The sequence below is a fragment of the Myotis myotis genome, unplaced genomic scaffold, assembly GCF_014108235.1.
Source record: "Myotis myotis isolate mMyoMyo1 unplaced genomic scaffold, mMyoMyo1.p scaffold_m19_p_9, whole genome shotgun sequence".
Classification (NCBI taxonomy): domain Eukaryota; kingdom Metazoa; phylum Chordata; class Mammalia; order Chiroptera; family Vespertilionidae; genus Myotis; species Myotis myotis.
In genome coordinates, this window is record NW_023416401.1 from 7,442,648 (window position 1) to 7,467,486 (window position 24,839).

The following is a 24,839-nucleotide window of genomic DNA, read 5'->3' on the forward strand; positions in this document are numbered from 1 at the left end:
AACATACATGTTATACATATACAATATAAACAGATTGGCTGCTCTAAATTGAGGAGGTCTGAGATATATAATATATCATATGTAATATTTGTCATACATATAGCATATGCATCATAAATAAAATAGTTAAATCATATCAAGCTCTTAACACTTCACTTGGCAAATAATAAGCACTTGGTAAATGGTAGCTATTTTGATTTTTGTATTAGAAACCTCACTGCAGTCCATAACAAAAGAAACACTAATAGAAATTATTTTGGGCAGCTTAATAACTAATGAAATGGGCTCTTCTAGAGAACATCTGTTTTAAGTCATCTTCAATAAGAAAAAAATCACACAAGACCCTTGAATTGGCTGCTTGGTATTCTTATCGTCTCTGATTTTGTTTAAGTCAGTTGCCAGACTAGAGAGTTCCTGTGTTTTTGTAATACTTTATAGTATTTAATTAGTAAAGAAATGTAAAAAAAATCCCTTCCTTTAAATATTATCTATGAAGTACAATGGCTGAGAATTCAACCTTGGGTGTCAGGAAGCTCAAATTTACAATCCTTGCTTCCTACCAGCCTAAGCTCCTCCTGAATTTATGCTTTACTGTGGCAATCATTCACAATTACCTGCAGAGGATATATGGTATCTCTCTGTGTACAATGCACACATATTTCTAAAGCCACCTACAGAAGCGACAAAATATTTGAGTTCCAGGCATTGTTGGGGCCATTGTCTAATGCTGAATTTCTTAACTCATTTGTACTTTGCTGTTCATCAATAACTTTATATTAATGCAAGGTTTTGTGCAGGATGCTTTTTAGGTCCTTTTTATTAGTTGCAGAACATGCGGAGTGCTATAAATAGTGTTGTATTTGGAGGACAATAACTTGGGCAGATTCAGCTTCCTCATAAACAAATCTTTGGTCCCTGTGTTTACCCATATTTTTCTTCATGAATAAGAAGTCTTGTTAGGGTTATAGAATGTATATGGTGCTAAACTCTAATTTAAGGAGCCACACCATGATGCATTCTTGGGTTTTATTTCTGAACTTCATATTTTATACCAGATTGTTTAATATTTAAGATGCCCCAGTTTTCGAATTTCAAATGAAGGGTGTGGTCAGGGACAGTATTGGAGTGTTAAAGGTCAGCCTCTTGGAATTTTGACATGGTCTCCATTTGTAGGTGTAGCCAGCAGTAGGCAAGCATATGAGGCAGGTAAAATTTGTCTTATTTGTCCAAATTCTGAATTGCTTTTCAGTCTTAGGACCCCATTTCTCTCTCTCTCTGTAGGAATGCAGAGGCTCTATGCTCACTCTATGTTTTTCCCACCAAAACTATCATGAATGGATCCATATTTCAATTCCACTATGGCTTGTTTCTCAGCATGCAGTCTATGAAAATTTACATTAGAGTTATTTGAGAGGCTTTTAAAAAATATAGATTCCCAGTATTATTGCTGTATCAGGATATTTGGAGATAGAGCTTGGAAATTTTTGTTATCAAATTTCCCAGGTAAATATTAGGCATGACAACTTTGAAACCACTAATTGAAAAAATGATCTCTCCAAGGACATTTTTGCTTTTTAATAGGAATTTCTTAAGTTGTAGAATACAACTGCAGTCATGCAATTTTAGGCACTTTTGTGTTTTTGGTGTTTTTCTGATGCCCTAGAAATTAGACCATGGTAGATGGCATGGGATTTTTTTTACATTTCTTTACTAATTAAATACTATAAAGTATTACAAAAACAGGGGAACTCTCTAGAATCCTGGGGGAAATCTAGTCCGCCTAAATTGAATACTTTAGCTGTTATACATAACAGGAAAATAAATTAATTGGCTATTTTATTAGAAATCTGATATCATATACAAAATGATTCTCCAGTTAGAAAGTAGCATTTTCTTTTTTTTCCTCAAGAGAGGAGAAAACTTCACAAAAATCGGATAAATTCACCTGGCTGTTAAGGTGAACTAGTGTATCTTTTTTGAAACCAAAAATGCATCTTTAAAGTAATTATCAGGAAAATAATGAGGTTAAAAATCATTTACTTGAAATATCCAGAGTCATGCCAATGATAATTTTTAGGGAACTCACATTATTCTGATAAATCCCTAAATGAACTCAAATCACTTTATGACTTTTTGGAGGACGGATGTTGACTTAGATCAGTGGTTCTCAACCTTCCTAATGCCGCGACCCTTTAATACAGCTCCTCATGTTGTGGTGACCCCCAACCATAAAATTATTTTTGTTGCTACTTCATAACTTTAATTTTGCTACTGTTATGAATCGTAATATAAATATCTGATATGCTATATGTGTTTTCTGATGGTCGCGACCCACAGGTTGAGAACCGCTGACTTAGAGACATAAGAGCTGGGAATATGCTTTCTGAGAAATTCATAGAATTTTTATTTTTTGGGAACTTCAAGGAAGGAAATAGAAGTTCTATAAATTCCTTAGAAAACATATTCCAGGTTCTGTGTCCTTAGGTCAACATCAGTCAAATGTTGGTGAATTAGGTCAGATATTACCATTTTACAATGATCGCAGTACAATGGCACATAACCGGGGAACTGGAATTCATCTCTCTGTGAACGTGTTTAGAATGAGCGAGGCACAAAATCTTTATAAAGGCGCATTTTTGACCTAGCCATTCCCTAGATCTCTGAGTGGAAAATTGATGCTCTCTGTGCCACCAGCCTACAGAATGTTGCCTTCCTCTTCACGGTTGGCAGGTAGTATCATCAAACAAAAATGTTTTTGGAAGGATTTGGGATCTTGAGGGGAAGGAGAATTGCAAGAGAAGGAGCGACAAAAATGGGGGAAAGAGATTAGAAAGAAGAGTTTGTACACAGTTTTGCCTCCGGCTGGCCCTGTTGCCATCTGTCACCAGGCTGTCTGCATAATGGCCCTTTCTGCTTTGGAGAGACTAAGAAATATTTAATGATACTGAAAAGTAGAACATATGAATCAATTTCATAACTTCATTCTTTACTTATTTTTAATCATCTTCATCCACTCGTCTAAAAGTAATTATACATGAAGAAATAGAATTGGTGAATTTAAATAATAACTAACTTGGGGGGGAGGCCCTGGGTACATTAATTTTATGGTGAGCCATTTGCCTCTGATAATTAGTTTGCTGATACTGATGTTCTTAACAAATCATATAAAATAAATGAGGTTGAAAGATACACTTTTCCAAATTAAAAATAAGATATAATATGCTAGTATGAAACAGTGGAGACTGTGTATTAGATTCTGGAAAGGAGGAGAGGGAGGCTGATTTAAAGGATGTTTTATGTAGAGATGTAGACTCAAATAGTGATAACACTTTATACTTAGGGATTGATGAAAAAAATCACATAGGGTTCATTCTAAGAAATAGCCAGGGGGTAGTTTATTAAACCCAGTTTTTTCATGATAAAGTTCTGGGAGGCTATACCTGTGTGAGATCAACAGAATTTTTACAGATAAAGACAGCACCTCTGCCCAAGCAAAAAGTAGACTACATCCTTTAGTTCTATTTTCAGATTCTCCCCCCAGTTTCAATGTGATCGTATTTTACTCGCACAATAAAGAGCTATGGAAACTTTGGTATCAGACCCTCATAGAAGCTGGCAGACCTTATCAGTAAGTATAAACATAGTTAAGCTTTTAGCAGGCTAATCAGCTAATCAACCATGTCAAGTGCACCTGCATATTTCTTTTTTTGGTTTTATTAAGTTTTGCTTAGTGTCTTTTGCAACTGTTATTTGATGCGTATACATTTAGGGGTCATGTCTTTCTTGATGAACTGACTCTTTTATGATTATGAAATGTCCCTCTTTATCTGTTAGTTCTCCCTGCCTTGATGCCTACTGTGTTTAATGGCACCACCGTGGACTTCTTAGGCTTAGTGTTTACACAATGCATTTTCCATTAGTTGACTTTCAACCTCGTTTATATCTTTATATTTAAAATGCATGTCTTTAAAACAGCATATAGCTGTGTCACTTAAAAAAACGCCAATTTCATATTATCTGCCTTTTAATTGGAGTGTTTAGTGAATTTCTTTTCAATGTACAGGCACACCTCATTTTACCATGCTTTTCTTTATTGCACTTTGCAGATATTGTGTTTTCTGCAAATGGAAAGAGTTTGGCAACACTGTGTTGAGCAAGTTTATTGGCACCATTTTCCCAACAGACTCAGAAGATGGTTAGCACTTTTTAACAATAACATGTTTTTAAGTTAAGACGTATTTTAAAAAAGACAACCTAGATATGTACTCTGACTGGGAATCGAACCCACAACCTTGGTGTATGGGACGACACTTCAACCAACTGAGCCACCCGGCCAGGGCAGAGGGCATAAAGGAATTTCTTGATAATAAAATAGTGAAAGGGTAGACAGGGAGGATGGCAGTGGGAGGCCTGGACCACAGGTCAGTATGAGGGATGGAACTCTGGAAGACGGATCACTAGCTGCAGCTTCATGGGGTACTCGGGCCAATGTCAGAGAAGAAAGGATGGGATTAACTGGTCTACAGTATCTGATAGAGCTTCGTCAGAATAAACGCTGGTTGCTTACTAACATGGATACAGCACGTCAGTATCACCTGCAGGTTCCTCCAGATGGTGCTGAGACTAGGAGGTGAGGCTGGACCTTCTACTTACTTCACAGTGACAGTGGGAGGAGCTAGCACGAATCAGAGCTTGGGTTCTTATAAATGAAGAATATACTTCACCTGACAGATTCGGCCTAAAAGTGGGTTGCAAAAAGGGGGTGGAGAAGATAATTCTGTTTACTGTCTTAAATGCCCAAGGACATCAAGGTGCCACCAAAGAGGGAAGAAGATACACAAAGGACTTAAACATGAAATCATATTTGAAATCAGAGCATTTATCACTCATCTTGCTTTCCGGTTCTGAACCGTCCCTCCACTGAATGGCATGTACTTCCTTCCTCCCTCTCTGTTCCTTTCCCTTAAATTTGAGTCTTGGATAGACTGTTTCATGCTAAAGCTGTGCCTTCTGCTAATCACATGGCCCAGACTCAGGAGTTAGGGAATTCAAGTCTTGCTGTCACTGACTAAACAACTCACGAATTAAGTTTCAATTTCTTTTTTGAAAATAGAATTCAAGTTCTCTTTTATAAACATTTTAGTTTCTAAAGGCAAAGTATTAAAGGACTGCTTCATAGTCATTGGATTTTAGAGCCAGTAGGAACTGTAGAGACCATTCTTACCTTTAACAATCTTTGCAATTTCATTTACTTTCAACTTCTAATTATAGTTGCTTTTATGCAAACAGAGCCGAGTGTTGCTGAAAAGTATCTTCTGTTTTCAGCAATGGATATTTTGCTTATTTTTATAGGAATTTTTTTGGGGAAGGGGAAGTTGAATTGGGGCCTGAATAAGGTTTTTGGTTTTATTGATATTCTTTTTAGTTACAGAATATTTGCTGGAAGCCGGTCCATCCTTGCTGCTTGACACAGTCGCTGCAGGGAAGAAACATCTGCACAGCATATGTTTCAAGGGACCTGGCGTATACAGCATACTGTTCTTAATATGTTTGCTCCCCTTCTTGGCACTATGTGTTTTAACCAAGGTCACCTCTTGGAGAAAGGTTGTTTCCCCAGGTAGGGATTTTCCCCTGGAGTTAGGGAGGGAATAAAACCCCTTAACTAAGTGCCAGGCAGGTAGTTAATCACTTTAACTACGAACAATCACACTTAAGCTACATAATCTTCACTCCCTGGAATGGAGATAAGAAATGCCCTAACCTTTGGAATAGAAATTGATAGGTTTAAAATCAACTGGTATAAATACAGATGTAACAAGACAATAAAACATAGAACCTGGCTGGAGACCCTGACAAGAGAACCCTGCTATGATGATCAACTGAATGCAGCCTCCGTGTCATTCATTCTTCGCTGACTCCATCCACACCTATGGGAACCTCTGGACCTGCTGGGGCTGGACCCCAACAAATATTGACAGCATGACTGTCTCGAGAAGTTACTGAGAACCAACTGCAAAGGATTCTCCCTGAAACCCTTCTCACCTTGATAATTTGTGCTAGAAAGAGCTAAAATAAAAAAAATCCCAAGATACCTAAGATATTCTACCATAGAACACGGTAAAACCCTTAACATCTTAGGTATCGATTTTAGCTGGTTCCATTTAGCTCCTCCTTCATTCAGGTGGAAGAAGGACTTTCCCTTCCATACCTCTATCAGATTTCCAAGGCTCTGCTTACTTCTGGAAATTACAAGTATAACTTGATTTGTCCACCCAGTGTAAGTCAGATGGGCACGAAACAAAATCTTATTGTGCGGACAGGTGGTGCTCTTTCGCTGCAGGTGTGGGAAGCCGGCTGGATGCCCACTGGAAGAATAGTGTGCAGAGCAATGGATGGAGATCGGGGCCTGGTGATGGATGGTGCTTGTTCCATGGAAGCCCTCTGGATGCTGAGTCTGCTTTAATTTTCTAGTCTCATCTTCCTGGGCTTCACCTACCTCTCTCAACTGCCTCCGGTCTGGGGTCTGTGCTGGGATTGGTGCTGGCAGCCAGTGGGGGAATGGTTGAAGAGATTTATTCATGTTTTCTACAAAATGTAACTTCTGCCGTGAGGTGGTTTTGTTCTTGCTGCTGTTTGTTGTTGTTGTTCTCCTAACCCATAGACTTTCAAAATTCAAAAACCAATAAGGGCTCCTTTTTCCCTTGGCTTTTGCCTTTAAATTCGTTCCCAACGACAACAAGCACAGAATAGTTTAGCTGCTTAAATGGGGAGCTAAAGCAAGGAAAAAAAAAACACTGGGCAAAATCAGATTTACTAACAATGTCAGCAAACCAGTTAAAATACTCTAAAAGCAATAAAAATAAGCTAAATAATGCACCTCAAAAAATGCTAAAAGTTATCTGCCTCTTTATAAATACTGTTCAGTATCTATTGGTGTTTTATTTACCTTAAACTGTGTCTGAAATACAATCTTTGTAAAAAACAAACACAAAAACAGTTGAATGGTTGAAAAACTTAAAAACAACCATTAAGTAATTGTTTGATATGATTCATTTTTCCTTCAAACTGCTTTTGAGATACATTTGTAAATTTTATTGCCATTGCTATAAATTTATAGCTTAGTAGTTTCTATTTATAAATTTCTTAAATTATATTTCTGGAGTAGACTTAATGGGCTAAAAGGGTTTTTTTTTATGGTTTTCAGCTGTGTGTGTGTGTGTGTGCCCATGTGAATGCATGTGTGTGTAGACTTTTGGTATTTATACAATGATCTCTCACTCAAAATTCATGAATAAAAATGAGAATGTGAAGACATTTGTTAGAATATAATTAGAGCAGGACACATTATATTTTACTACATGTATGTTTATGTGCTATTGCTCGCTATGCTTCCAAGATTTAAGATAATGCTTGGTTCTAAAAACACTGAACAAGTTTCCTTAGGCGGCAGATTCTCGGGTGGGCCTTGTGAGACCTGGTGTGATCACTATGTGTGCTAAACTCTTTCCTTAGGTGTAAGGATTTTCTTGGACTTTAGGTGTCTTAGTATCATTTCAAAGTCATATACTCATTTGGCTTGGGGGAGTTGATTCTGGGAATGTAGAACTAATGAGAATTAGTACATGTGGTGTCTTTAGGTCATGAACTTCGGGCACGTCAATTCACTGGCTTGGGTCCCAGTCTCTTTAGCATACAATGGAAGGGTTTGAATGCCTAACGTCCTCTCCAGCTCTAAAAGTCAACATTTCTGTCTCATTTTATATAAATATAATAGAAAGAACTAGAGAGAAGGATGGTGTCCTGAAACACCATGCGTTTCACTTGGGCTTCTAGGCAGGGTTCCACTGAAATCACTTTGGACAGATGCTCTATCTAAGCCTTTCTATAAGCTCTTCAGGGACCATTCTTGATAATTCCTCCTGCCATCTAGCTCTATTGAGAATTTTATAGTGTCTGATGATAGTAATATTATCCTACCCTTTGGCCCTCATACTGCAAACTCCAGAAAAATAAAATGATTATATCCTCTATTATTATTATTTTACTATGAAATTGTGCAGGAGTAGGCCTTCCTTCCCCCAGCTGCCGGCACCGGCTTCCTTCTGGCACCCGGGACCTGGGCTTCCTTCGCAGCCCTGGCTTCATCTGGAAGGTTGTTCGGAAGGACATCCAGTCTAATTAGCATATTACTCTTTTATTATTATAGATATTTCTGATGTTTTATTGACGTATTGAGGTTTATAAAGCAAAGGGTTTAAATTTAGCAAACAATAGGTTATAAGTAGCATAGAAGCATGGGTTCTTACTATATTCCTATCTCACAAATATTTTTGGTTTAGTGACTAAACATATTTGAAACATAGCCATGAATATTTTCCAATCAAGACATCTGTTTCAAGTGGGAATGAGGTACTTGAGGGAGTGCATTAGTTTAGAGTGGCTTCTCATTTCAGGCCAACTTGAACCACTTGCCTGGGATGAGTTGTAATTTTATCCAGACAAATGGTAAAAACTTGTTTTTAATATTATGATCATTTGAGTGGTTTACCAAGTAGGACTCTTATCTGTCAAATATTATATATCTGATATCACTAAATATATAGTCATGCCTCTGTGGATGTCCAATAATACATTTGCAGATGATGAGGATGAATGTATTTTTCTAATATTTACTCGGGTAAGATCACAATGACCTAAAATTGTTTATTTTTCTCAGAGCTAGATTGTGAAACTAAGATCAATGTGTTGAGCCCTAGTTGGTTTGGCTCAGTGGATAGAGCGTCAGCCTGTGGACTGAAGGGTCCCAGGTTCCATTCTGGTCAAGGGCATATGCTCGGATTGTAGGCTCGATCCCCAGTAGGAGGCAACTGATCAATGATTCTCATCTTTGATTTTTCTATCTCTCTCTGAAATCAATAAAAATATATTTTAAATTAAAAAACCAATCTGTTGAGTATTGAATTATGCCATGAAGAAAGGCAATATCTTGTCCTGAAGTTGATCTGTACAAGCTTATTATTATTATTTTTTATTGTGGTGAGAAACACATAACATGAAATCTATCTTAACCATCTCTAAGAATACCATATAGCAGTTTTACCTATGTAAACAACAGTTCAACAGATCTCTAGAAATTTTTCATCTTGCAAAACTGAAATTCTATACCCATTGAACAACAGCTTCTCTTGTTCTTCTCCCTAACCCCTGGCAACCATCCTTTTACTTTCTGCTTTTAAACAATCTTATTCTTTTTATACCTAAGCCTTCACCCTCTGCTCACTGCCTAGTGTCTATAAATGATGCCGCTATTCGCCCCGTTCCCTCGACTCACATCTCTGCAGTTTATCTTCAGCTCCTATATTGATTTTATCATGCATGTAAGGTAACTGTCCAGTTGTGTGCTTTGAATAATCTCATCATTTTGCTTTCCAGGACAATATACTGTCCACTCTGCAAACAGCCTCACTCTCAGTGGTAACCTGCCTCAGAGTTTCAGAATATTTTCTCGTGTTACCTTTGAAAATGTTCGATGTGGAGCCGTGGGTTACCAGCCACCTTCACGTGTGGCCTGAGGCCATTTTTTCCAGCCACACGTTGACAGATAGGTTGGTCTCTGCAGCAGATAGAAGTAGTTAAGCCCCATGGAAGGTTAAGCCTATGCAATCCTGACTATATGTTTGATGGAGAATAATAAGGTCTCAGCACCATTTCAAGGTTCTCAATCATTTAAAATAGATGCTAGGTTTGATATGGTAGTCAGTCTCCATCAGGCGTATCCAGAAAACCTTGAATCACTCAATTCAGCAAGCCTCTGCTTATGGTCATTCAATTCAACAAATCACTGCTCATGTGGCACTCATGATAGCAATTTGAGTGGCGAGCAAGCTTTAGAATGGCTTTGTTCCTATTGAGGACATTTCTCGTGAGCGTTTGAAGGTTGACGAACTTAGTCCGAATCCTGCAGGGCATGTTGGGTGCCTGCGGTGATGCTGCTGATAATTTATGTTGCATTTTTACTTGATAGGGTTTATACTTCTTTTATGATTCCTCATAAACTCCTCATGAAGTACAGAACATGTATAGGAGGCTTTTTCTATAAAGGAATAAAATAAGGATTTATAAAGCTTTAATATTTTTAGATAGTAGAGGTAGACATTTTATCTGGGGGTCTAGCCTCCCGAGACATTTGACCTTGTGAGTCAGCATTTTGTATAATCTATATGGAGATGAAAGGCTTCCTTACTGAGTCACACAGGAAAACCATTTGCATCTATTGGCTCTCTAATGCAACCGTTTCCAGACCAGGTTGCATAAGAAATAGCAGGGGGTTGGGGAAGAACTATGAAGATGCAAACTCCCAGGCACCGTTCCCTCAGATTCTTACTCATTCATCCACTGGGTCTAAGAACCTACGTAACATTTTTTTCATTGTTGTAAAATATGCATAACCTAAATTGGACCATTGTAATTATTTTTAAGAGTACAGCTCAATGAAGTAAATTCACATGGCTGTGAATTCAACCATCCCTAGTATCCAGCTCTGGAGTTGCGTAATCAATCTTTTTTCAACAACACCCTTTGTGATTTTGAGGCAAAGAAATCCCACCATATCTTGTGACACATTGATATAAAGCAATAATAGTGCACAAAAGATTTTTTACACGATCAGGTCCAACATTTAGACAACAGATCAATCCCAAGCTTCTAGATCAGTTATCTCAGTTCCTAGAACCCAGCTTGTACCATTGCCAAAAATTATACCAATAACATAGGCAACCACTGAGCCATGCTGGCCTGGCAGATCTTTTTTTTTTTTTGAATTCAGCAAATTCAAATTTTCATTTCCTATGTCCACCACGCCGGTACTAGTTTGTGTGTGGATAAAAGATTTTTTACACGATCAGGTCCAACGTTTAGACAACAGATCAATCCCAAGCTTCTAGATCAGTTGTCTCAGTTCCTAGAACCCAGTTTGTACCATTGCCAAAAATTATACCAATAACATAGGCAACCACTGAGCCATGCTGGCCTGGCAGATCTTTTTTTTTTTTTGAATTCAGCAAATTCAAATTTTCATTTCCTATGTCCACCACGCCGGTACTAGTTTGTGTGTGGATTCCAATTACTGATGAGGCGTCTGTCTTCTCTTGTGAGTGGGCATCTTTAGCTTTACACTCAGGAGCTTCCTAGGCCTACACAAACCTGTCTCCTAAGAAGAGTTTCCTTCCATAAGTAATGAAGTCAGTCAGGCCAAACTAGAGACTACGTGGTGGCAACATGACTCGACTTTGTGGACAAACATGAATTTAATGGTTATTCCACAGAGCAAAGGGTCGACACTAGTAATGCACAGCTGGGGCCACCTCCATTCTCTGCAATGCAGGCGTTCTCACCCGGGGACAGTCCACATTTCGGACCGGATCATTCTTCTGCGGGGAGCTGTGCCGGGGTTCTTGTCCCGGCATCAAGAAGGGTTCAGGAATTCTGGAGAAGGCTGTGCGTAGATGTTAAAGGGGAATCCAGAGACTAATAAAGAGCCCGGAGATGAGATATAATTTTGAAAGGCATTGGGGGGTCAGAGGAGCTTAGCTAAAGGAGCTAAGATCCAAGATCTTAAGTCTAAGGTCTTAGGTTCTCTCCGGCCCCAGGACCCCATGCTTTTTATTAACACAACTTGTCCTGAGGAGAAGCAGAGATATACACTTCAAAGGGTCAGGGTTTAGTACAGAGTCCATTGTCAGAATGGGGGAATTAGCCTATGGCTGTTCAGGTGTTTGGCCAGTAGGAGGCAATAACATGTAGATTAAGATGCCTTTTAGCTGTCTGGCAGCCAAGAATCAATTTAATGTATCCTATTCAGGTTTGGGGAAATGCCTTTAGCCATTTCCACCAGGTGACTATATGTGTGACTCAACCCTGTTGAGTCCCCAAGTTTTATCAACCTGTTGATGAAACTGTTGAAATTATGACCGGCTGGAATTGGTCTCCGGCAGAGCTGTCCTGTGAATTGTAACCTAGTTAGCAGCATCCCTGACCTCTGCTTTCTAGATGCCACGCGCACCCTCCCACGCTGGCTGTGACAGCCCTAATGTCTCCAGACACTGCAGACGTCCCTAGGGAGGCAAAGCCACCCCTGGGTGAGGACCAGGCAGTAGTTCCTGCAGAACTCTAGCTGATCTGCTCAGCTAAACCTGGGAAGATCTAATCCCACTGCAGCTAAGGACCTGCAATGCCGCCCCTGGAGAAGTAGCGACAGAGGGAGGGTGCCACCACACTGTGAGGCCACCAAGGGGGGGACCTGCCTCCTCTTTCCGCCCCCCCACCCAACCCATGGGGCAAAGCAAAGGGAAGAGTGAGGAGCAAGTGGGGGAGAGTGGACCAGGCCCTCCACCCTCAGCTGCTGGCACCTCATTTCCAGCCCGCAGAGCAGAGAGCTTCGGTTCTGAAGTGAGTCTACAATTTTAAAATGAAAAGGATTGCTATTAAGAAAGTTAAGAGGTAAGTCTGAGACCGTGGTAAGATTCGTTACCCCTCCAGGGGCACAGAAAAATCCCATAGAACATAATGGGGGGGAGTTGGAGCCGAAAAATCAAATCAGTTCCCCTCATCCCCAGTGGAACAAAATCAAGCAAAAACAACAAGCATAGATTCTTCAACATCTTATTTTTATGTAGAGCAGCTAGCCCGGAACCTGGAGTGTGTTGAGAATGCAGCAGATGTTAGCTTTCATTACTATTAATGTTATGAATTTGTCAAGTTTGGGTTTATTAGCATTTTGTATGTGATTAGCAACACCAGAATTCTTTCTTGCAGCTTGCTTCTCAGTTATATATTGTAATCAACAGGAAACAATGTAATGGCTCCCCCCCCCCTTCAATGCAGGATGGGGGAGGGGGAACGCGGGGGAAGGGGGTGGGGGGTTTGTGGGGAGGGCACTCCCAGGTGGTGTGTGTCCTGGGAGACCTCACAGTGGGCCCTCCCTGTGGTGTAGGGCTCAGGGCGATTTCCCCGGAGAGGGGGGGGGGATCGTGGGGGGAGGGGGTGTGGGGTTTGTGGGGAGGGCACTCCCAGGTGGTGTGTGTTCTGGGAGACCTCACAGTGGGCCCTCCCTGTGGTGTAGGGCTCGGCGATTTCCCCAGAGAGAGATGAGCTCTTAACCGGAGTGGCAAACTCACGGCCTCCTATTACACCAAGTCTGGGTGGTGGTGAAGCTTGAAGCGGGCTTCCTGTTTTTAGTGGAATGCTCTGATGTAAGTAAAAAGCTAAACGGCAGAAAGAAACTGCAGACGTTGAGCACATGCATTTGGTTAACGTGTTGTAATAAGCTGGTTTCAGTTCAGTAGGCCGTTGGTCCTTAGCGATACACGGAATGAATATTATCACCCGGCAGCCAAACAGAACAGAAACAAAGAAAATGTTAGGACCTGTTTAGCCTTGGCCAAGAGGAGGCCATGATAGGGCGTTCTCCTCCTGCGATAGTTGTGGTCTCGCTGACTTCCCCAGCTGCTTAAGATGTTAATAGCTCCTGGGAATACCGACAAGAAGTAAAACCCAAACAGAACAATTCTCAGAAAGAGGAAGCTAGAACGTAAATCTAAATCGCCGGAGACAATGCCGCGTTTAATTCCAGGGGTTAACAGTGTGGGAATTGGCGTCACATCCAGTGTTGTAGGTCCAAATGCTGCACTCCTCAGAGAAACATTTCAGACTCTCTCCCCTCCCTCATTAATGATCCCGATCAGCACATGTGTATGAGTAAGAAAAACACCCCATAGGGTCCCTACCCTCAAAAGCCTGCTGGGGAAGGAAAGAAGCTAAAAGATTAAGTTAGAGCTGCATTTTTGGATAATACTAGTAGCTATAAGAACCTATAATAACTCGTAGATAGAGAAGATGTCGGCATGACAGGTAATTCAAAGCAAAGTGAAAAAAGACATACAGTAAATTGAATGGATAGCTAACAAGCGGATTTGTTTGGATGCTAGGAAACAAGATATAATAGTTAATTGGATATTTTGTACAAAGGAGGTACAGAAAAGCTTGAACTTGGAATAGTAAGAAGAGAGAAGAGAAAGCTATAGAAGATTCCGGAGCAATTGTGTAGCTGCTGGGAATGGAGGGGAACTGCCTCCCGTACCTTCCTCGGGCCCCTCTCTTCTGGGGCCTGTCCTCTCAATGCACCTTCCCTCGTGGCAGTTTCAGTCATTAGCATTTTAGCTGAAATGACTCTCAGTCATGTAATGAGTTCCTCGGGGCTCCCTGCACACGCTCCTCTAACTGCATCAGGAGAACCTGCGCTCATGGCTGAGCGTTCGGGCTGTGTGTTTGCATTAGTTTCTTAGCAGTGGTCTCATCCGACCTGCAGCCATCACTTCTCCTGGCTCCCCATCCCCCTGCACCCCTGTTATTCCCAACAAAGCTTTAAGAGTTTCACTGAGAGCACAGCGGAAGGCCTAGCGCAGAGTACCTGCTTCATAATGGCTACTTGGTCTGCAATAAAGTCTCTCCAATATGCCTACGACTGCTCATATCTTCTTCCAATACCTGGCGCCCATGGAGGTCAAGTTCCTGGCAGGGGAGCTGCGGCCCAACAGGGGTCTCCCAGATAACTCATTGCAAGTTCCTGGCGGTGGGGGAAGGTACCAGAGACCCAGGCAGATGGAAGGTAGATAGGGCTCTGTGCCCTTGCTTCCCAGGCACATGAGGCTCTAAATCCCAGAGGGAACCCCCACTACAGGGACAGGATTTAGTGGGGCCATTTCTAATGGACCCTGGGATCTGGCTCCTCTGGGCTCAGGACCCAGGTATGGTGGGTCTGAAGGTGGCTGGTCCTTTTTGGGTAGCTCTATTTGGGCTACATCACGTATTATCAACCACCCTTCAGAACAGAGCGACCACCATCTTTAGAATGAGGCACCCAGATTGGGGTCAGGGAGTGTTCGGACTAAAACTCTGAAAAGGAAGATGGTGTTCATGGTGGGGGTAGGAGAGGATAGACCAGTGGTTCTCCAGGGGCAGCTCCCAGACCAGCCACAGCAGGATCACCTGGGAATTTGTAAGAAACACAAGTCCGCCCTGGCCGGGTGGCTCAGTGGGTTAGAGCATTGTCCCATGGACCAAAAGGTTTCAGGTTCAATTCTCCGTCAGGGCACGTACCTAGGTTGTGGCTTTGATCTCTGGGATGTGCGTGAGAAGCAACCCAAAGGATGTTTCACTCTCACATGAATGTTTCTTTCTCTCTCTATGGATCTCTCTCTCTCTCTCTCTCTCTCTCTCTCTCTTTCTCTCTCTGTCGTCTCTCTTAAAAAATAATGAAAACATCCTTGAGTGAGGATTAAAAAAATAAATGCAAATCTTTGGGCACAAGCACACCTGCTAAATCAGAGACTCTGGGAACAGGGCCCAGCAATCTGTGTTTTATGACACTCTCCTGGTAATTCTGATGAACATTCAAGTTTGCGAACCACTGCTGCGCATTAACTAGCTCCCTGTTAATTAATTTGAGATTGCCCTGGTGGCCTTTATGTAAGCAACAAGTGAAACCAGAGTTAAAAACCTTAGATAAATCACTTCTCCCAAACTTCTGCTATTGAAGAAAAGTTTATATTTCCCTCTATTACATAAAAGATAGTATTAATTGAGAAATTCCTATATGCTTGGCAACGTGCTTAGTATTTCAGCTACACTATTTCCTTGAATTTTCTCACCTTTTTGATTAATTAGATGCTATTTTTATTTTCATTTTACAGATGAATAGATGAAAGGATTAAGAATCTCATTAAAGGTTTTGGAGCTAATAAGTGGCAGAGCTGAAATTCGAACCCAGGGAATTTCACAAAAATGAGCTTGGCCTTCTTAACTGCTAAGCTGCGCCAGCTACAGATTCTTAATTTCCCATCACACTCCTCCTGCACAGTTTGGTGATGTATATTGATTAGTGTTTTCTTGCTGTGGGTTGATGTAAAACTGGTGTTTTGCCTGTCATTGCTAACTCATTGCTCTTGAACCTCTGTAGAGCCAACAATTTCAACATTTTTTGCGCGCGGCTGAGCTCAGAGTTTAATGCTAAGTGGACTTCATACATACTCTGTTTTAATCTTGCACTTGCTAAATTTATGTTTTCCATTACACCTGTAAATCTTCCCTTGTCTTAATCTGAATGATTTACTATTTTTCTCTCAAGGACTTTCTTGTGTTGTATTGGCACCTCCTATTATATTTTAGGACAAGGTTTAAAAATAATGAGACTTGGTGATTTTAAATCTGCCCCAAATATTGTTTCGGGATACACATCCAATTAGTCTTTTTTTTTCCTGTGGTAAGTTTTCTGTAATTGGAAATGTTGAGATGACGCTGTTTTAAAGTCCAAGTGTGAAAATACTTCTATGCCCCGGAAGTCCTCTCTTTTGTGTGTATCAGTGATGGGGTGTGGGTCGAAGAGACTTGGCACATTAATTTTAATTCAGAAGGTGCCGGGAGCCGGTCCATCCTTGCTGTTTCAAAGGACCTGGCATATATGGCATACTGTTCTTAATATGTTTGCTCACCTTCTTGGCACTATGTGTTTTAACCAAGGTCTCTGAGAAAGGTTGTTTCCCCAGGTAGGGATTTTCCCCTGAACTTAGGGAGGGAATAAAACCCCTCAACTAAGTGCCATGCGGGTAATTAATCACTTTAACTACGAACAATCATGCTTAAGCTACATAATCTTTACTCCCTGGAATGGAGATAAGAAACGCCCTAACCTTTGTAATAGAGATTGATAGGATTGAATCAACTGGTATAAATACAGATGTAACAAGACAGCAAGACTCAGAACTTAGAAGACAGAACTTAGAACACAGAACTTAGAAGACAGAACCAAGAGAGACAGAACCTAGGCACAGAACCTACACAGAACGTTCTCTAGAGACAGAAGAACTTCGCTGGAGAGAACATGGCAAAAGATCCTGGACAGAAACTGGCCTCAGAACCTAGAGACAGAACCTAGCGAGAGAACATGGCAAAAGATCCTGGACTGAACCTGACTACAGAAATTGGCAAGAGAACCTGACTAGAACCTGGTGACTGAACCTGGCTGGAGAACCTGGAGAACCTAGCAAGAGAACATGGACACAGAACCTGGCTGGAGAACCTAGCGAGGGAACATGGCTACAGAACCTGGCTGGAGAACCTGGAGAACCTAGCAAGAGAACATGGACACAGAACCTGGCTGGAGATCCTAACCAGAACTTCGCTGGAGATCCTGACCAGAACTTGGCTAGAGATCCTGGCTAGGCCGCTGATGAACTGAATGCTGCCTCTATGTCATTCCTTCTTCGCCAACTCCGTCCACACCTTTGGGGACCCCTGGACCTGCTGGGGTTGGACCCCAGCAAGAAGGGATTCCAGAGAGACAAGTTAATTTTCTAAACCAGTCTGGAGAGCTGAAGCTGGGAAAATTCATTCCAGGAAAAATGTCATACTCTGCTAGAACAGTTGTGAGGTGGTAGACTCAGGAGTAAACTGGCCATCAACGTGTGGTAATGTTTCTAGAGTTGTGGCTGATGTGCCAAACATGGCATCTTGCTGATTCTAAGGCAAATCATGCTTTCACTTTTTATTTATTTATTTTTTAAAATCCTTACCGAGGATACTTTTTAGAGAGATTGAAAGGGAGAGAGAAGGGGGAGGAGAGAGAGAAACATGGTTGCAAGAGAGACGCATGGACTGCTTGCCTCCCATACCCACCCCAGTTATCAAACCTACAATGGAAGTACATGTATGTCCTTGACTGGGAATTGAACCCTCGATCCTTCAGTCCGAGTGCTGACGCTCTAACTACTTAGCAAACCCGACCAGGGCATGCTTTCACTGTTTAATATTTATGAAGTCAGAATACACGCTGTAGTTGAACATATGGTAGGATGTTAGCAGGGAGGTTTTGGTTGATGCTAAAATAGATATTACATATTTAAAGTAGATGGTAGTAGAAGGAATCACGATTGTTTTTATTTTTAATGATAATTGTGGCAAAATAACAGGTGTCAAGTTTACCATCTTAATCATTTTTAAGTGTATAATTCAGTGGCATTAAGTACATTCACAGTGTTGTGCAACCACAACCACCATCCATCTCCAGAACTTTTCCATCTTCCCAAACTGAAACTCTGTACCCACCAACGACTAACTGCCCACCATTCCCTCCCTCTAGCCCTTGGCAACAACAAGTCCACTTTCTATCTCTATGAATTTGTCTATTCTAGGTATCTTAGATAAGTGGAATCATACAGTGTGTGTGTGTGTGTGTGTGTGTGTGTGTGTGTGTGTGTGTGTGTGACTGGCTTATTTAATTTACATAATGTCCTTAAGATTCATCTATGTTGTAGCTTGTGTCAGAATTTCCTTCTGTTTTCAGGTTGAATAATATTCCATTGTGTGTACATACACATTTTTATTATTTATTCATCTGTTGGTGGGAACGTGTTGCTTCTACCTTTTGGCTATTGTGAATAATGCTGCTATGAACACGAGTGTATACATATGTTTAGAAACTTGCTTTTGATTCTTTTGGGTACATACCTAGAAGTGGAATTGCCAGAACCCTCAACCTAAGTATGTGCCCTGACTGGGAATTGAACATGCAACCTTTTTGGTGTATAGGATGCTGCTACAACCAACTGAGCCACCTGGCCAGGGCTGTCTTTAAATTTTTTAGAAAAGTATTTTTATTGATTTCATAGAGGAAGGGAGAGAGAGCTAGAAACATCAATGATGAGAGAGACTCATTGATTGGCTGCCTTCTGCATGCCCCTCACTGGGGATTGAGCCTGTAATCCGGGCATGTGCCCTGACTAGGAATCAGGAACCGTGACCTCCTGGTTCATAGGTCGATGCTCAACCACCGAGCCATGCTGGTCCGGCTGTCTTTAATTTTTTCATGAAGTAACACACCATTTTCCATAGTGGTTTCACCATTTTGAACTCCCACTTACCATGCACAGGGTTTCAACTTCTCCACGTCCTCACCAACACTTGTTATTTTCTTGGTAATTTGACAGTAGCCATCCTACTGGGCGTGAGGTGAAGGAATCATGACTCTTAATGATCTTCCTCACACGGAGGGTGTAATAAATGGGCAGGGATTAGATATTTGGGGTTGACTTAAGGAGGAGGGATCTCAGTAGAGCGCTGCTGATTTGATCCATTGGGGAGAACAAGCCAAAGTAAAACCCACGGAAAGGTGTAAGTTGTGCTTCCTCTTTTCTCTGAGGCCAACACCAGCCAGAACTCTGTTGGGAAGGCGGGTGAGTGGGATGCATACTGTATACGCAGCCAATTTAATTCTATTCCAAAAAAGTGGGCTTTCGGTAAAGTCATGTGACCATCAGTGATTGAAATGGAAACTTCTCTTTGTCAGATCATAAAAGGTTAATCATATTAAAGCTAGAAGGAATCTTAGTGTCTATCCTGAATTTGTTATTTGGAAACGGAGGCTCAGAGAATGCAGGTGACTTTCCCCAAATTCCAGTTAGTAGACACTACATCACAGACAATTCTAGTACAACAATAAAGCAATGACTCCTACGGCATTGTTCTCTAGTGATGCCTCTCCTGATCACGGCAGAGGGTCAGACATTGTGAATTGAAGTTGAAGGGCAGAGCAGGAGAGTTTCCGGGCTAATTATTTCTCAGTTGGGCTGCTGCCACCTTTTTCTGTGAAGAATCAGACAGTAAATATTTTAGGCTTTGCTGGCCAGACAGTTTCTGTTGCAACTATTTTACTCTGGCATTGCAGTGTGAGAGCAGCTGTGAACAATATGTAATAAGTGGGCGTTGACTGTCTCAATAAAACTTTATTTGCAAAAACAGTACGTGGGTGGAATTTGAACCTTTGTGAAATTCGTTTGCCTACCTCAGGTGACATGCTTCTAAAAGATTGACCTTTAGGTTGCAGTTCCAGAAAAATGGTTTTGAGATGGACCACAGGAATGTTAGACCAGGATTGAGGATTCGCATTCCCCAAACCAAAAGTTAAAGGCACAGCTTCCCACTTTACGTGGTGTGGTAACTACTCTTTTTACCCAGTCAATTTAGCGTGGCAACTGGTACATATAGTATATTAGGCAGGTTCACATTTTGTTTCACTAATCTAATCGGTCAAGCAGTCAACATAATGTGTGTTTGCCAAGTCATAACCTAGATGTAATTCAGACAGATAATCGCCCAGGAACCAATCTACCTGAAAGTTAGTTTACCTGAAATCTTCATTTCTCAGTGAGCCTAGTATGGGAACAGCTAATTAAATTACACTCCGAATGAGGGCACAGCTTGCCTTGGAATTCATTTAACCAAATAATTAGGAAACTTCTAAAGTTGTTGCAGAAATTGGTAGCGGGAAGTCATTTGCAAATTGCCTAAGCGTTCATATTCTAGAAGACACAGGCCAACTATTTTTGGCTGGAAGTCACACGACGGGCGCGTGGCGTGAAGTCTCAAGGAGAGGAACAGTGGCTTGTATGCAGGGGAACTGCTTTCTAAAACTCTCAGGAGGGAGGGCAAGATCTCTGTTCCATTTCTGGAGCAATCACTGAGGCTGCGCTTAATCATTTTGATTGATCAGCTTCCACTCGTCAGATACAATGACTTTATCTTCCCAGTATCGGACTGTGTTAATTGAGCGTCTTTTTCTGCTTGGAAGCTGACATCCTTAATGACAGTTCGGACCGATTCTCTAAGTTTTCAGTCACTTTTGGAAATTAAAGTAGTCTCATTCTGTCATAGGCACCCCTCACTGACACCAGAGATGTATTCCCGGACAGGACAGCCTCCCGAGCCAGGGTGTGTGCTGGGGAAGGGCCTGTGTGGAACCCAGGCCTGGGAGGCTAGGGTAGGTGCATGTCTTGGGGCAGAACAAGGAGGCATCTGCCTGCCCTGAGCTGGCAGGGCCACAGTATATTTAGTGGGCAATGCAGCGAAGCCTCTTGACCACCCCCAGACCAAGTACTGTTATGCCCAGAGTTCGGGGTCCCCAACAATCCACCACCAGGGAGCCCCCTCCGATGCAAAAGCTACGAGTCTTTATTGATCAATTCTAGAATTGGCTCCCAGCCTCCATCCGGCGCAGCGGTGAGGCGAGAGAGCGTGTCCCAGGAGAACAAAGGTTATATAGGGCTAGCTATTTGGGGTGGGCTTTAGGGGTGACGTGAGTTACAGAGATTGGTCAGGGTTTTACAGCATAAGGGTCAGGAAGTGACCATCACATTCTGAAGGTTGGAGCCGTCCTCCACTATAGCCTTATTAGGACCTTAGCTACATTTCTGGAGCTTCATTGGTCCACTCAGGTGGGTGGTTGGGAGAGTTAGGACAATACCAGCATTCTTGTGGTCACTCTCAGGGGCGGGGGGGGGGGGGGGCGCAGCTTGGGCTGAGGGCCCAGCCTTGCAAGACAAGATAGAGGAGAGGGAGAAGAGTATGTCTCTGTTTCGTCCTTGAAGAGGGAGGAGGGTGTATTTCTGCTCAGTTCTTTCAAGTTCCGTTCTGTCCCTTCAGTACCATCCTCACCCTTGCAGACGATTGCAATGCCTGGGAACTCATCCTCCACCATGAGTTGGGGTCATGGGCCCATGGAAAGGGGAGATTTCTGACTCTGGCAAGGGCCCCCATTTTTATTTTCAGTGGGACCCACCAATTATTTAGCTAGAGCTTCCAGTAGGTGGTCCTCTTGGGGAGTGTTGGCCAAACAGCTTAAGCCACTTCAGTAGTGACCACTTCAGCCACAGCCAGGCACATACTTATTATGAATAATGGTGAGACTGAAGCTGTCCCCTGGCCCTCGCTTTCCCCGTCCTGCCAGATCTATCCTGAACCTTCCTCCCCACTCTAGCTGCTCAGTGACTCACCAACTTCCAAATAACCACCAGCCCTAACTCAAGGGTGGGGTGTTTAGAAGGCCCCACACCATAATCTTGTAAAAGGGGATTGGGAGGCATTTAAAGGCCCATTCCCCTTCTTAGGTGGGAGGTTGTTCCAGTGCTGAAATGCCCCCCAAAGCCCTCTCCTCCCTCCTTGTCCTCTTTCCTTTCTCAGTGACGAAGGCTGGGAAACCATTTAGGCCTTTCTGGATCCCGAGGGGACCCATGACTCACCTGATCCTTGGGCCTTCTTTTACCTCCTCCCTGGAGAATTTTGAGACGTTGTTTTCATCAGGGCATGACTCTGCTTTAATTCCTGTTCTTTTCTGTCACCTCCTGGAGTAGAAAAACTTTGTCAGGGCCTCTCCCCATTCTGTTAACAAGTGTTCTCCTGGACTCTCAGCGATAAAGGAATTCGAGGTGGGCTGGAGTCGGCAGGCTCGAGAGTCTCAGCAAACCACTCCCTGTCAATGCTGTTCACATTCTTGTATTCACTTTCACTCCTCTTTGAACAGCTGCGGAACTGCCTCCCCCTCCATTGTGTCCAGCTTAAATTTGCTACGCATTTTCCCTTTATATTTTGTGAAAAGAGCCATAATGATTTTTCCACGAGTTTCTAAGATTTTCACTAACGCTTAAGCTAAGCCTTGGTTTTCTTGTGGGTAAGATGGGAAAAATAAAAATCAGTCCCATTCACGTTACATGGTATTTGTGAGAAATCAATAGGATAATTTTAAAATCCCTGACAGTTTAAGAGTTCTGTAATTTTGAGATATCCATAACCTAAATCTAGGTAAAGACAAATCTTAGACATCTAGGACTTCTCTCTGGGCAACAGCGATTTGAGGGTGGGGGCAAGCAATACAAATCAAAGCCACAAAACCTTTATAGGTTCAAGTTAATACAGTGGTTTAATGAAAATGGTCATTTCTTGGTGACGTTGTAGTCGCCTGGGTGGGAAGGGCAGGGCAGGTCTATGGCTCTAATTGCTTGGCGACCGTACATGGGTAGGGGTAACTCATCTAACTCAACCTCAGATGAGGCTGACGACTTACGTATCTGCGGTAAATAAATGTGTTGGAGAAAACAGAATTGGGTGCTTTTATGTTCTGAAAACCTTGATGTGATTTACATTTGGTCCTTTTGAAGTCCACCTCATGTTTCTGCTGCTTTGATCCTTCTCAAGTTGTTTCTCTAAGGAGTTTATTCATAGTCCTTTTTTTTCTCTAATCATTCTCCTGTTTTATCTCTCCTACTTAAAAAGAAAAAAGAAAAAAATCCTCCTTCAGATCCAAACCATCTCCCCGCTCCCACATGTGCGTATATTCTTGGGTGCAGGCTGTCCTGTGGGTTGGACGACGGCCCGGCCTTCAGTTGTCTGCTCTCTGGACAGCATCTAGTGACAACGCCGGGCTGACTTCTAGGGACCTGCTCCTCTGCGGTTGTTTACCAGCTTCCAAGTCCATCTGGTCTTGCCCACGGGAACCTTGACACCATCTGCACAATTGGAATGAAGCAATTTTTGGTCTGAAGAGGAGAAAAATAGCCAGTTGAAGCCTATTTGGGAAATGTCATGTTTCATGCTTCAAGAGGACAAATGGACGGAGACACGCATTAATAAGTTCATGCGTTTGGTGAACTTCCTGAGGGGACCCAACTATAGATATAACCTTTGAGGGCACCGACTCTTTTCTCTTCAATTGCGTAAACAGACTAAGGAAATCCACCAGATGTGCTGCTGTGGCTGTACCCCGGGATGGGTTTTGACGATGAACTGACATTAAGGTTGTGGCTGAGGCCACCTTCCACCATAGTACAACGGGGGCCACTGTGCTTGCTTGTGTATGTGGCATGTAAAAATGATAATCACCCCAAATACTGATAATCCTACCCTAGGACAAGAGATGATAATAATAATAATAATATAATAATAGTAGCTAAAATTCATATAGTGCTGAGTGTCCTGCACCGCTCTGAGTACTTTAAATATTCACCTAATTACCTCAGCAGCCCTAGAGGGTAACGATTATGTTCTCCCAATTTTAAGGACGAGGGGACTGTGGCCACAAAGAAGATAAGTAAGGTCCAGGGCACCTGGCTAGTAAGTGGAAGGGCCAGGACTGGCAAGTAGGCTGTCTTGTATCGGTCAGTATTGTTGGAATTGGTCACTAGGCTAGAGGAGGTCACTATAGACTTTACTAAATATATTTTAGAGAGAGGGGAAGGGAGAGGGAGAGAGAGAAACATGGATGTGAGAGAGAAACATGGATCTGTTGCCCCCCATATACTCCCCAACTGGGGATCAAACCCAAACCCCGGGTATGTGCCCTGACCAAGAATTGAACCCATCACCCTTCAGTGCATGGGATGATCAGCTGAGCCACACTGGCTGGGGCCAAATGTATTTTTTGTTTAGTCCTCATTTAGGACCATGTGCTGGCCATTCTCCATTTGCCACACCAGGTCTGTTCTCCTCCCTCTTGGTCCTGCGCTGGCTCAGAGGGGCTTGCCCTCTCCAGCGTGCACCCCTGGGCTTCCTTGCCTTCAATTTCCGTTTGGGTTTGGCCAGTGGGAGGCACCAGAAAGAGATGGGAGGCTGGCATTTACTGGTTGTGGGCCTGATTTCTCCCCAGTGACTGCCCGTTTTCTCAGGTCTGGTAACAGTCCTGTCTACGCCTGTGTTTAGACTATGGGGCATAGAGCCATCCAGCCTGTGTGAGTCCGGAGGGTTGGGAGGGCCTTTGAGTCCTGTCTACCCCTTGGTAAGAAGCCCTTCATTAAAACTTGACATTTGGAGCACACTGTCTATTTCTGTAGGAATTCTGACAGGGACAGGCTTCTTCTGAGGGTTCACCTACTTGAGTCTATTGTACTCAGAAACATGATATTTTTAAAATGAGTTGGTAGAAGAGGAATGAAAGAAAAAGTTAAAATTTAGGGCAAGAC